The 14,790-nt window shown below is 38.3% G+C and overlaps 1 long non-coding RNA gene across 2 annotated transcripts in view; it reads left to right on the forward strand.

The window, feature by feature from the left end:
• Nucleotides 1–2,677: 2,677 nt before the first annotated feature.
• Nucleotides 2,678–14,790, forward strand: part of LOC109496561 — a 74,414-nt gene continuing 62,301 nt past the window's right edge. For both annotated transcript variants that reach the window (XR_002152682.3, XR_002739815.2), the window contains exons 1-2: nucleotides 2,678–3,176; nucleotides 7,473–7,613. This is a non-coding gene — a long non-coding RNA (uncharacterized LOC109496561). The remainder of the gene's footprint in view (nucleotides 3,177–7,472; nucleotides 7,614–14,790) is intronic.

Genomic DNA, 14,790 nt, shown 5'->3' on the forward strand with positions numbered 1-14,790 from the left:
TCTAACAAGGTATCCGATTAGCAAATATTAAAAATGCCATGAAACTCATTGTTTGCACAGATCTGGAAAGATGAATGTTCTCATCTTGTTGTGGGTTGAGATACACATTAGTAAAGAAATTTCAAGGTTAAGCCAGATAGTACTAAAAAATATTAGATGCTCATGCTCTTTGACAAAGGAGTCTCACTTATGCTATCTATCCTCCTGATGCAGTTGGTGAGGCCCCTACATCATTACTCATCTATCCACACTGCTCAGGGCTGAGCTGTGCATTGCCCTAGCTGGTTCTGTATCTTCAGTCGTCCAGACCCTGTGCCATCCAGCCTTCAATTGAAACAGGAAAATCTGTCTTATAGCTGGATGCAGCCTTGATGGACCATCCATGGAGCCATCTCAAGCATTGATATGGAACAGCACTCCGGTTCCTCCTGGAATAATGTATTGACCTCTGATCTAACCCCTAAGTAAAATCTTCCATCCTCTTACCCTTGGGTCCTCAGATGCCCTCCTCTCCCTACTAGGTACAAGAAGCCCAATCCTTTCCACAAGTTTAACTTTTCACAAAGCATGGAAGAAACATGGGCTTCAGACATCTTTTACTTCCCACCCTGGCACAAACCTCCCCTGAGGTAAGAGGACGAAGCACCAAGCCTGTCTCCCTGGTGCAGGGAGGGTAAAAAAGAACAGTGATTAATCACCTCAGCAGTATGTGTCCTGATTCCTTTGCTAAAGCTCTGCCACCAGCAACTAAAGGTGCCCAGAATGCCCAGGTCCATCCCTGGCTCTGCCAGTGGGTGTGGGGAGAAACCTCTTTTCTGTCTGTGTCTGTGTTCAGGAGCACGTGCTTTGTACTAATATGTATTCATGAAGAGAGGATAGTGATACCTCACTACCAGGGTTGTCATGAGGATTAAATCCAGCCACTAAGTGAAGAACATTGGACTTGGGCTCAGCTCAACCATCTGATCCATAAATTATAGCTGTCTTTCCTCCCCAGAGCAGGAAACTCATACAGCTCCTTGAATTGCTCCCTTAGCATATATCCATGCATATATGCATGGATATATCCATGTTAACCTGAATGCAGGTCAGAATCAACTTCGGGATCCTTTTCTAAACCCTCACCTGAAATTTCCTTGTTGGTGGAAATAGGGCTTCTATCAAAGGCCATTCAAATGATTAAGTTATAATAATACAGGTCTCAGAAAACAGATACCCTATTTAGCACCAACGGTATATGTGAATATCTGTTGCCCTTTCATTCCACAATACCAGGTATTATGATCTTATCTCTATTTTCAATCTATATGTGTTCCCCAGACTTTCACCATTGGAAGAGTCTTCTCAGATGGTTGTTAAACTTACAGATTCACAGGCTTGTCCCCTAGAGTTGTCAGATTTAGTAAATAAACACACAGGATGCCCAGGTGAATTTGAATTTCAGACAAACAAAATAATATTGCATAAGATGTATTTACACTAGAAAGTTTTTGCTGTTTATCTGAAATTCAAATATATATGAGTTAAATTTAGTTTGGCAATGTTACATATGGGGGGCTCTGTGGGGTAGAACCAAGATGCTCCAGTCAATAGCCTCAGCCAACCCCCCCAGCAGATGCCACATGGATCATCATCCATGTTGAGCGAGCTCTCTTGGATGTTCCAGCTAAGTGGAGCTTCCAGATGACTGCAGCCCCAGGTGGGAGATACCAAATAGAGCAGAAAGATACCTAGTGGAGCCCAGTTAACCCACAGAATCCTGAGAGATAAAAATGTCTATTGAAAGGGAACTTCTTTTGGATACATGTGGACAGGGATCTTTGACAAGACAGCAGATAGATAAGCATTACAGCCCTTGGCCTTTGCTATTGTGTCAATGCAGCACTGCTGAGTGGATAACTGTGTCCAACTCTGGGGTTTATTAATAATAAAGGCCTTTCCTGCAGATTCTAAGCCCTTTCTCTAATACAACTTTTATAAGAAAGTTGATATATTGTTCTCCTCAGTATTTTTTTTTCATATTTTTAGTTGTTTTACAGCTCAGATGTGGAGCAGGGATGTATGGTGGGTGGGTGGGGGCTTAAAAGCTCAAGCATTTTGGATCAAGACCATAGAAATAGCTGAGAGCTAGCAAGTCACAGAAAGGGGAGAAGAGCTGTGGGATAATTGTAGGACCCACTCCTGAGGGAAGAGCAGAAAATTTGCTTCATAAGAGCAATTTACCACCAAAGGTTTGAAGGGACAAGGCCTGGTATATAGAGAAGATAGAAGTATTTTGGTTACGTATCGATGCCGCTCCATATGGAAGAAATTATCAGGAATGAATGATCAGAATCCTCAAGTACAAACAAATGTACTGTTCAACTGACTAAGTTTCTGCCTACTAAATTACTATAATATTCTAGGCCTGCTTCCTTGAAATAATTACAAATTGCTGAAATGACATTTCGTGTATGTATCTAGATCATTCAGTCACATGATTATAGATGATCTTTTAGTTTTCCACTACAGATGGTTAACTGCTTAGCATGGTGTGGAATTTTACATGTCCACCCTCTCAGTGCTAGCTCATCTCCAAGAAGGCTAGGACACTTCCCTGGGGCTGAATGTACTGATAATACTCCCCTACTGTCTCTTTAAAGCAAACAAAAATCCTCACAGCAGGGGAATTCTTTGTTCCATCAACCTAGGCCAAGTTCTAACAACTGTCCTAGTTTCAGTCTAGAGCCTCTAATTACTATGATTTCTCCTGTGGTGGCCTGAAGAGCAAAGGTATTTTGCGTTCAGCGAGATTCCAAGGGGTGCGTGAGTCTTGCAGAAGCATTTCTAGTATGGACTAAAAAAGCCTATGCTTCGCAGTTGCCGTAGAAACCTGACGTCATAGGGCGACCGTGACGAATTTTTAATAAGCCCTGATTTGGAGAGCAGGTCTCGACCTCAGAAGTTTGGGACTCAGCTGAGAGTGTGGGGTCCCGCTGAGGGGGCTGAACCGCCTTGGAGTGTGAGGAGACAGAAGAATCCAGATCCAGCTTTTCCCGCTTTGGGGCTCGGTGCCCCGGCTGTCTTGTATGTAAAGCCATTGTGGTCCCTCCCAGCTCCAGTGAGTGTAAGTGTTCCTGCTGGGGTGTCCTGGAGCTGCTTTCCTCTAAAGACAAGGATGCGGGAGGTTAGGACAGGTAACTTAACCTCTCTGTGCACCAGCTTCCCCCCTCTGTACAGTGGATATGAGAATGCTTCACTCAGGATCGCTGAGAACAGTCAGCAATTGGACTGAGCAAACCCATAGCCCTGTGGTTATTGCGGGGTCATAAATGCCTGCATGAATTCAGGCCATTTCTTATCCCTTTCCAATTTTGTTGTTAGGAGATAAAGAGGAGAAAAAAGGCTCTGGTGAGAAGCCCATTAAAACATGTGGTTGCTATGACCACCACCTGGTTGTATGTCATTGTCAGTAACCTAGTGCCTGGCTTGGTACTGGCCACATAGTCACACCAGTAAGGGATTGTGATAGCTGGATCTGTCTTTTCCTGTGGAGCTCTTCATACCAGCGGCCCAGCTCATATCAGGTGCCTGAAGAAGGCAGGTTTTGAGGATCTGAGTCCTGATGGCTACTGAAGTTTCTACTCCAGGTTCAAGGGCAGCAGTCCTCAGGAGAGCCCAAAACCTTGCATTCCTGGTGGAATATGAGGCCTGGATCAATAACTTTATTGATCTGAACAAAAGCATGTTTTAGAATAGCTCCTATGAAGTTCACGAGCTAGCCTAAAAATAGAGAAGCTGCGTTGATCTCATCTTGAGAGAAGAGGTTTACCAGGTGGAATGTCATTCCTTCAGTAGCTATATGGTTTGTAGTAGCCCCTGAGGCTCATTTTAGGGAAGTGTTTTGTCTGAAAGCACTGAATTATCCAGCTTGAGGAAGGAATGTGATCTTTAACATGCATTTGGAATAAATTTACCTAAGTTGTTCTCCCTGGGTAAATATTATTCAGTGATTCTCATATTTCTCACAGATGTGTGTTGAAAAATGCATTTGGTTAAAGTATTCCTAGTAATTTGAGAATGTAATATAGTTCCCTGGCTGCTGTGTTTTTATCCATTTTATAATGAAACATTTTAGGAAACCAGAAATTTTACAAATATTAAACATGTCAGTTATAAGAATTTATATTTTAAAAAATACTTCTGTGTTTTATTATTATATACTTATTATACTGAGCCTTATATCCTATAATAACCAGGTACTCTTAAATATAGTTATGTTTACTTTCCCAGTATATAACAGTTTCAGTTCTTTGTTACCTGGCCTCCACCCCACCCCCTGCCCACTATGTATCCAGGCAAGCACTTATCTTCTCTCACTGTAGATTAGTTTTCATGTCCTAGAATTTTATTTGAATGGAATCATAAAGGGTTTTTTTGCTTTTTTGGTTTTGGTCTGGCTTCGTTCACTGAGCCTATTTATTTAGATTTACTTTTTTTTTTTTTTTGCATGTATCAATAATTCATTCTCTTTTTTTAAGTTTATTTATTTTGAGGTGGTGGGGAGGGGCAGAGAGAAAGAATCCCAAGGAGGGATTCGGATGGGAGGCTCAAACTCATGAACCATGAGATCATGACCTGAGCTGAAGTCAGGCTCTTAACTGACTGAGCCACCCAGGCGACTAAATAGTTTATACTTTTTTAATTGATGAGTAGCATCCCAGTATATGGATATGTTACAATTTGTTTGAAATTTGTTTTTTTTTTTAAAATTAAACCTCCAATGAACGTTTGTGTATAACTTTTTGCATGGATATATGCTTTCTTTCTCTAGTATTTCCCCAGAGTATATACTTAAGAATGCAATGGCTGGATCATGTAGTAGATGTAAGACTAACATTGTTAAGAAACTACCAAACTGGTTGTACCATTTTTCCCTTGTCACCAGCAGTGTATGGGAGTGTCCTCTACAACCCTGCTAATGAATGCTATGGTCAATCTTTTTAATTATAGCCATTCTCATGGGGATGTAGTGGTATGAAATTATAGTTTTAATTTACAATTCCCTAATGATGTTGAGCATATTTTCATGTGTGTTTTTTTTTTGCCATTTCTACATCTTTGATGAAGTGTCTATTCAAAATTTTCCTCCATTTTTTTATTGTAGTGTCATTTTTTTTTCTAATTGACTTTATAGATTTTCTATATTCTAGATACAGGTCCTTTGTCAGATATGTAATTTGCATGTATATTCTGCCAATAAGCGCCTTGTTTTTAAATTATCTTAACAGTGTCTTAGGAAGAGCAGTTTTTGACTTGGAGGAAGTCCAATTTATATATTACTTCACTTACAGATTATAGTTTTGGTATCTCCTGTATGAAATCTTCACCTAATCCAAGGTCACAAGGACTTTTTCCTATGTTTCTTCTAAAAGATTGATAGCTTTAGGTTATATACTTAAGTCTGTGATCCATTTTGAGTGGACTTTTGTATATAGTGTGATACATAGGTAACAATTTATATTTGTGTATATGATATGCACTTGTCCTAGTACCATTTGTTGATAAGACTCCCATTTCTTCACTAAATTGTTTTTGCCCACTTTTCAAAAATCAGTTGTCCATATATGTGTGGGTCTGTTTCTGGACTCTTTAATCTTTTTCTTCAATCTACTTGTCTACCTTGATTCTAATACCATACTGCTTGATTACTATATGTTTTAAATGAGTCTTAAAATCTGAGAGTGTTCATCCTCCAACTTGATTCTTTTTCAGTTGTTTTTCATGGTATAGATCCTCTGAATTTCCATATAAACTTCAGAATTGGCCTGCCAATTTCTTTAAAAATATTTTCTAGTATTTTTATTTGGATTGCATTGAATATATGGATGTATTTAAGGAGAAGTAACATTGAAATAATACTGAATCTTCCAACCTGTGAAGATAGTTGTCTCTCCATTCATTTAGGTCTTTAATTTTTCTAAGCAATATTTTGTAGTGTTCAGTGAACAAGCTTTGCACATATGTGGACAGATGATCCATAACTATTTCATACTTTTTGATGTTATTGTAAAATACATTGTTTTATAAATATTATTCCCAATTATTTTATTTTCACTAAGCTGTCAGCAGCCAAATATTTAATAATAACTGTTACAGGATCTTTTTGGTTGAAAGCACAGACCACTCTAGGATGAAAAAGTTACCTGATGGATAACATGCATTTGACTGTTTCTATATCAGCTTTTTGACATCATTGGCAATGTACTGAAACTAGGTAGAAAAATGTCACAGAGACAACTCTACAGGTCATCTCCAGAAAAATCAGTCACTAAAATGAAGTAGTTATGTGTGGTTAGAATTGAACCAGTTAAATTGTGGGGTTTTTCTTTTTTGTCCCTTGAATTGATGAATTCTGGGTACTTGAATGGTGAGACAGGGGAAGGAGAGAGCATGTACATATATGAGTATGTATGTTTGTATGTATGTGTATGTTGCTGAAGCTGCCAGGAATCTTTATTGTGAAGAATACTTCAGGTTAATTACTTTACTGTGGTTGTGTCAGTCCTGTTCACTTCCTAGCATATAATAGGAAGTAAATCACAGTGGTTGTTTTTTCTCCAGCTTTAGTTGGCCAGCATGGTTACCATGGTGACTCTGTGACTGCTGTGAGATTTGGTGCAGATTGAGCATTGTTTTATAATTCTAGCCCAAATTGCTTATTAGTAACATGGTTGTCAAATGTTGCTTTTCTGATTTCCTCATTCCTTCCTGCATTATCCATTGAAATTTGACTGAAGGTAGAGATTTCTCTTCTCTCTGTTTTATATGTTTTTAAAATTTACATCAGTATGAATAATAGATTTCTATTTTGCATTCTGCAAAATAGAGTTACAATTTGATGCTACAATTATTTATTTTTATGCTTAAATGTCTCAGAATTGGCCAATGGAAGCCCCTTCAAGTTGACTTCTATGTCTATTTGACAACTGCTTAGAATTCTTTCAATATTTACTTTGTCTCCTGAGGCTATCTTCTAATCTTTAGAAGGGAAATCACCTCAGATAATCATTTTGAGGAATTGAAGAGAAAAAGTCTGAAAATAACAACCTCCTGTGTGTGGCATCTAGTAGGCTCTCAGTGGGTGCTAATTCTCCATTCCAATTTTGCCTTCTTCACTCTGTCAATATGTTACCTCTGACATGAACATGATAGCAGGACTACCAGAGAGAATGTTTGGACATGGAACAGCAAGCAGGGATGAGCCCCCATTCACATGATGTGAGAGCTTCAGTGTCACTGCTGTGTGTGTGAGGAGGCTGTGGGATGGAGGTAGAGAAGAGGCACAGCGTCATTGCACAGCTTCCTGTGAACTGGGTGGGGACAGGCAAGCACAAGCTCACTAACTGCTGTTGTGTTTCATGTATTTTCCCTTCCTTTCACTTTCTGTTCTATTCCATGTGATGTCTGAACCCCTGACTCTTCCTTTCTAGTGGAACAACAGACAGGCATGTGAATTCTGAGCCCTGAAAACAGGAACCGATAGAGAAGAACAAAGTGTGATGTAGAGTGTGCTAGACTGGTTCCTAGAGCAAGAATGAACAGATCAGGGTCCCATCATTGGGACACTTTAGGTAAGTCACTATGCTTCCACCAGCCTTGTCTATACAACAGGATAACAGTACCCAATTCTCCCAACCACCTGGGAGTATTATGAAATTTAAGTGTGATCCCATGTGGGAAAGCAATCTGTGGTCATATGTGTGAGGGAAGGACCAGTGTGCTTTTGAGTAATTACATTAACAGAGACACCACAGATATCATTGAACTCTGAATGGGAGACATAAAATTAATGGTACACAAACATCAGATGCTTAGGTCAGGATTTCTCCAAATGTAGTCTTGCAGAAGTCCAGGGGAGGGATGAGGGTGGATTGACCCAGTACTGCCACAGTGTGCAAATGACAAGGGATAGCCTTGGACAGGATGTGTTGGTGATAGGACAGGTGGGGCCTGAGGTGGCTGTGCGTGGGGGTACATGAGGATAATTCTGAATGAAGGATGAGCACTTGGCTTTTGTTCAGCCAAGTGCAGACACGGTGGTGGTGTTTCCTGAGATCGGTTGTTCCATGCACTTTTGAGACATTCTCATGATAATTAGGTAAGCAAAAGTAGTTATGGTAAAAGCGATTTACAAAATGGATCATTTAATGAATAGGATTTAGTTGTAAAACTATTACACTTTATTAAACACACATGCAGACTATAAAACTATATAAATATCATATTGTAAGTATTTATTTAAAGTAGCTAGCATTTTTGAGCTGTTACTGTGCACCCAGCAGTGTTCTAATAGTGTATTAACTCAATTCTCAAAACAATAACCCATGACATAGGGGTGATTGTATTTTCCATTTTACAGAAGAGGAAACTGAGGCACAGGTTTTTTAATCTCCAAAGATCACAGAGAGCTAGGTATCCCAAAGTCTTTGCAGAATTTTTTAAATAATAGGATTGTGGACTATTTATTCTTGTAAAGACCAAAATTCAAAGCAATGTTTATTTAAAACTGCTGTGTCTTCTATAGTAACGCACAACCCCAATTTTCTACATGAGGCAATCGAGTGACTGTAAGGTGAAGAAAAAGAATTCAGACTCATACAGAACTAGGATTTGGACCTGGTCTGTCTCCAGAAGCCACATTCCTAACCAGTACCCTTAGGGAGGAAGAAAAAGACATTTGTTGCACTATGTCAACCTACTATGGGTGATGTTAGGTCAGGACCATCTGTATCTCTTTGGGTGGAAACTATGTTTCAGTAGGCGTTTGCAGTGTACCAAATGGTATTTATTTAAGAAAAACGAAAAGGTAGTGATTATAGACAAAAAAATGTGTCAAAGATGAACAAAGCTAGACCCTGGTTAAAGTGGTAAGGACAGATTTTAATCAGCAATATACTTTTGCGACAGGGAAGAGTCCAGTATGAACTCATCTCAACTTCAATTTGTCTAGAGGTGACTGAGAAGTTTAAAGGGAACATGAGGGAATAGGGAGAGGAGTGAGTAGGAGTTAAGTAGATTCAAGCAAGTGAAAAATTACAAAAATAATGAAGTAGGTTTCATCCAGGTGAAACCCATCAGAGTTTGTTAACTGGCTTTTATTCAAGTTAGATTTCTATTCTCCCACAGAGGCTGGAGGCAGGGGCCGTATCTTCAGGTGCTAGCTGGAACAAACAGTAAATTGTTCTGGAAGCCTTGCGTTTTCTCAGGCGATCACTTTAAAGGGGTTTAGGCTCATCTTAGAGATGCAGCCTTCAGCTGTTAGAAACTATGGTAGTGTTTAGATCAAGACTTAATTGTCCAGGGTTGAGGTGTAGTCAAGAAGAGTGCTAAGAGGAGTATGCCTAGAGTTTTGTCCAGGAGACAATCTTCGTCAAAGGTGATAATTATAAAAAAGAGAATAATCATGAAAATTACTATGAATTAGACAAATTCTGTTAAAATAATTCCTTGGACTTTCATGGTAATTTTTTTTCCCTCTTATGAACCCAAAGTGCTTTTCAGATGGGAATCACATTGCTCTGTGTTCTAGGCTTTGTTAGATGGGAGGCAGGGCTGATGTGACCACTCTTGATAGGTGAGGCCAGAGGAGGTGTGGTATTTTACCCAGGGTCACCTAGAGTTAGTGGGTTAGGTTCGCCTATGGATCCAAGTATGTCTCTTGACTGGTACTCATTTTTCTGTACATCAAATATAGCACTAGCCTTGTTCTTATACGTAGTGAATCACTTTAAGAGCTCACAGGATATGTTCTCTTTAAAGTTAACCTGCAAGTAATATACAAAGACACTGAGTCTCTTCAAATAAAAAGAAATAGAGTATTGATTATCCTCTCCTTCCCTAATCTCTATTGGGAGGTTAGAAGAAAAATTCCTGGAATCATACATGCAGCATGTACTTTTCTGTGTCTGGCTTCTTTCAGTCAACATAAAGTATATTTACATTATCATTGTCCATAGTTTTAGATTTTTCATTTTCATTGGTTGTATAGCAAGTAGTACATTATGTGGGTATTTTACAATATATGTATCTGTTTTGGGAATTTATGTATTTTTACATTTTTGACTTATTTTGAGTAATGGTACTATGAATGTTCTTCTACATATTTTTTGATGGATATATATTTTCATTTCTCTTGGACATATACCAAAGAGTGGCACTTCTAAGTCATAGAGTATGCATATGTTGAGTACATCAGACAGTGCCAAGCAGTTTTTCAAGTGGTTGTTCCAGTCTGTGTTCCTACCAGCATTATGTGAGAGTTCCACTTTTTCCAAATTTTCGACAATACTTGGTATATTCCACCTTTTTCATTTTGTTATTCTGGTGGGCATGTAGTGTTATGTCATTTTGATTTTAACTTTAATTTCTCTGTTTTAATTTTTCTTTAACTGTCTCTAAAATATTTAATTTTTTTTAATCTAAAGAAGGTCCATTTTCTTAACCTTCTAATTTATTTGCTGAAAAAACTGGATCATTTGTCCTGTGGAGTTTAAATTTTGGGTTTTGCTAATTATATCCTTATTGTGTTATTTGTTATATTCCTCTGGCTCCTCCCATTGCCTTTATTTATTTATGCCTTTACTTACTTACTTACTTATTTGTTTATTTATTTATTATTTTTTTAGAGAGCACAAGCAGCAGAGGGGCAGAAGGAGAGGGAGAGAGAGAATCTAAAACAGACTCCACACCCAGCTCATAATTCAATGTTGGGCTCAATCTCACGACCCTGAGATTATGACCCAAGCCAAAATCAAGAGTTGGATGCCTAACCGACTAAGCCATCTAGGTGCCCCCTTTCTATTGACTTTAAGTTGATAATTAGGTTTAGAGGCTTGTTAAGATTCAGGTTTTTTGCAGGAGTACCTTAGATGTGGTGTTGTTTAGTTCTATAGTATTACACCATGAAGCTGATTTTGTCTAGTTGTCTCCTGTTGTGACACTAAGATTGATCACTTAATTTGAGTATTCTTAACCTAATCCATTGAGTATAAAATTACCCATGTGCTTTTCACCTTATGGTTTATACAATTTTTGAAGATTGTTGCCTGGGTCTGCATTTCATTAAAGACTACAAAATAGTGTTCTAATTCTGATTTCTTCTGCATTCATTAGCTAAATTTTTTTTATTGAAAAAAAACCCTAACCTAATTAACCTTTAGGTTGTGCTGAGCTTGGTTTGCACATGAAGAGAAGGATGAATGTGTAATTCTTTTGCAGTATTTCCACTTTTTTTTATTATTTTTAATGTTTATTTATTTTTGACAGAGAGAGAGAGAGACAGAGTATGAATGGGGCAGGGGAAGAGAGAGAGGGAGACACAGAATACAAAGCAAGCTCCAGGCTCTGAGCTGTCAGCACAGAGCCCGATGTGAGGCTCGAACTCAGGGACAGTGAGAACATGACCTGAGACAAAGTCAGACGCTCAACTGACTGAGCCACCCAGGTGCACCTATTTCCACTTTTCAAAATAATGATTTGTTTCACTAGAATCCTCCAAAGGTGAGCAGTGAGTTCATTTTATTTTGTTTTGCATTTTGGTTACAGTGTCATCATGAACTCATAGATCTTTATATTTGATATGTTTTAATCCATTATGGTCATGAATCATTTTGATCTTCAAAATGTTCTATGTTTGGCCAGTGGAGGTTCCTTCAGATTGACTTTTGAGTCTTTTCCTTTCTTTTCTTTTTTTTCTTTTTTTTTTTTATTTTTGAGAGAGAGAGAGAGTGCACGAGTGGGGGAAAGGCACAGAGGGAGAGAGAGAATCTCAAGCAGGCTCCATTCTCAGCATACAGCTCCAATCTTACAGCTTAATCTCATGACTGTGAGATCATGACCTGAGCCAAAATTAAGAGTTAGACACTTAACTGACTGAGCCACCCAGATACCACTGGCTTCTGAGACTTATTTAACATGCTTTCTGGTAATATAGTTTGGCATAATTCATCTGATACAACTCCTACCGCAGACCTGGAATCAGCCATTTTTCCAAGGAAGCCTGGTTCCTTTTAGTGGGAAATGATTTTAGAGGGCTCAATCAGGGTACTAGAGGTGCTCATTGCCACTTGGTTAGCCATTGTTTCTTGACCATTTTAATGCATGCAGCCTGTAAATACTTATTATATATATTTTAAGATATTATTTTAAAATAGATGTTATTTTATAGAGCAGTTTTAGGCACATAGCAAAACTGAGTGGAAAGTATAGAGATTTCCCATATATGCCTTGCCCTGCACATACATAGCCTCTCCCATTATCAAAGTAGTACATTTGTTATCATTGGTGAAGCTATTTTAACACGTCATTATCACCCAAAGTCCACAGTTTACTATATGGTTCATTCTTGGTGTTGTGCATTTTATGGGTTTGGAAAGTGTATAATGATATGTATCTACCTGTATCTACACAGAAAGTACTCTGTACTTTCACTGCCCTAAAAATCCTCTGTGTTTCATGAATTCATCGCTTTTCCTACTCTAATCCCTGGCAACCACTGATCTTTTACTGTCACCATAGTTTTGCCTATTTCAAAATGTCATATGGTTGGAATCATATAGTGTGTAGCTTTTTCAGATTCGCTTCTTACACCTAATAACATGTATTTAAGGTTCTTCCGTGTTTTCATGCCTTGATTCTTCATTGCTTGTTATCACTGAAAATATTCCATTGTCTTTATGTACCACAGTTTATTTATCCATTATTTTGTAAGGACATCTTGGATTATTTCAGGTTTTGGCCATTATGAATAAAGCTGCTGTAAACATTTGTGTGCAGGTTTTTGTGAGTACAAAACTTTTCAACTCCTTTGAGTACACAGTGGGGAGCATGATTGTTGGATCACATGGTAAGAGGATGTTTAGTTTTGTAAGAAACTGCCAAACTGTCTACAAAAGTGACTGTACTATTTTGTATTCCCATTACCAATGAATGAGAATTCTTATGTGCTACATTCATGACATCTTTTGGTGTTGTCAGTGTTCTGGATTTTGGTCATTCTAATAGGTGTGTAGTGGTTTCTTGTTTTAGTTTGCATTTCTTTGGTGACATATGATGTGGAGCATCTTTTTTTTAATGTTTCAAGTTTCATTTTAAATTCTAGTTGGTTAACATATAGTATAATATTAGTTTCAGGAGTATAGTTTAGTGATTCAACACTTACATATAAGACATAGTGCTCATCACAAGTGCCCTCCTTAATACCCCTCACCCATTTAGCCCATCCCCCTGCCCATATCCCCTCAGTTTTTTCTCTATACTTAAGAGTCTCTTGGGGCGCCTGCTGGCTCAGTCAGTTGAGCATCCAACTTCAGCTCAGGTCATGATCTCATGGTTCGCAAGTTTGAGCCCTACATTGGGCTCCCTGCTGTCAGTGCAGAGCCCAGTTTGGATCATATTTACCCCTCTCTTTATGCCTCTCTGTCACTGGAGCTCTCTCAAAAATAAATAAAAAGTTACCACGTAGTATTCCATTGTGTATATAAACCACAATTTCCTTATCCATTCATCAGTTGATGGACATTTAGGCTCTTTCCATAATTTGGCTATTGTTGAGAGTGCTGCATGAGCACTGGGTGTTGTATGGAAACCAATTTGTCAATAAATTTCATATATAAAAAAAAAGCTTAAAAAATAGAATAAAATAATGCAGTAAAAATAAAATAAAATAAAATAAATAAATAGTTAAAAAAAGAAAACCGAGTCTGTTATGATTTGCTTCCCACTCTTTTTTCTTTCCCCTATGTTCATCTCTTTTGTTTCTTAAAACCCACATATGATATTTGTCTTTCTCTGACTGACTTATTTTGCTTAGCATAACACACTCAAGCTCCATCCACTTCTTTGCAAATGGCAAGATTTCATTCTTTTTCATGGCTGGGTAATACCCCATTATATATTGGTATGTATATGTATGTGTATATACATCTATCATATCTTCTTTATCCATTCATCAGTTGATGGGCATCTGGGATATTTCTGTAACTTGGCTAATGGTGATAATGCTGCTATAAATATCGGGGTCCACATGCCCCTTTGGTCAGTATTTTTGTATCTTATGGGAAATACCCAGTGGTGTAATTGCTGGGTCATAGGGTAGTTTTATTTTTAACTATTTGAGGAAACAGTATACTGTTTTCCAGAGGGGTTGCACCAGTTTGCACTCCCATAAACAGTGTAAGAGGGCTCTCCCTTCTCCACATCTTCCCCAATATCTGTTGTTTCCTGTGTTCTTAATTTTAGTCATACTGACAGGTGTGAGGTGATATCTCATCATCATGGTTTTAATTTGTATTTCCCTGATGATGAGTGATATTGAGCTTTTTTTTCCCTCATGGGTCTGTTAGCCATCTGTATGTCTTCTTTGAAAAATTGTCTATTAATGTCTTCTTCCCATTTTTTTAATATATGAAATTTATTGTCAAATTGGTTTCCATACAACACCCAGTGCTCATCCCAAAAGGTGCCCTTTTCAATACACATCACCCACCCTTCCCTCCCTCCCACCCCCCATCAACCCTCAGTTTGTTCTCAGTTTTTAAGTCTCTTATGCTTTGGCTGTCTCCCACTCTAACCTCTTTTTTTTTTTCCATCTCCTCCCCCATGGGTTTCTGTTAAGTTTCTCAGGATCCACATCAGAGCGAAAACATATGGTATCTGTCTTACTCTGCATGGCTTATTTCACTTAGCATCACACTCTCCAGTTCCATCCACGTTGCTACAAAGGACCATATTTCATTCTTTCTCATGGCC

This window comes from Felis catus, chromosome X, assembly GCF_018350175.1.
Source record: "Felis catus isolate Fca126 chromosome X, F.catus_Fca126_mat1.0, whole genome shotgun sequence".
NCBI classification, from domain to species: domain Eukaryota; kingdom Metazoa; phylum Chordata; class Mammalia; order Carnivora; family Felidae; genus Felis; species Felis catus.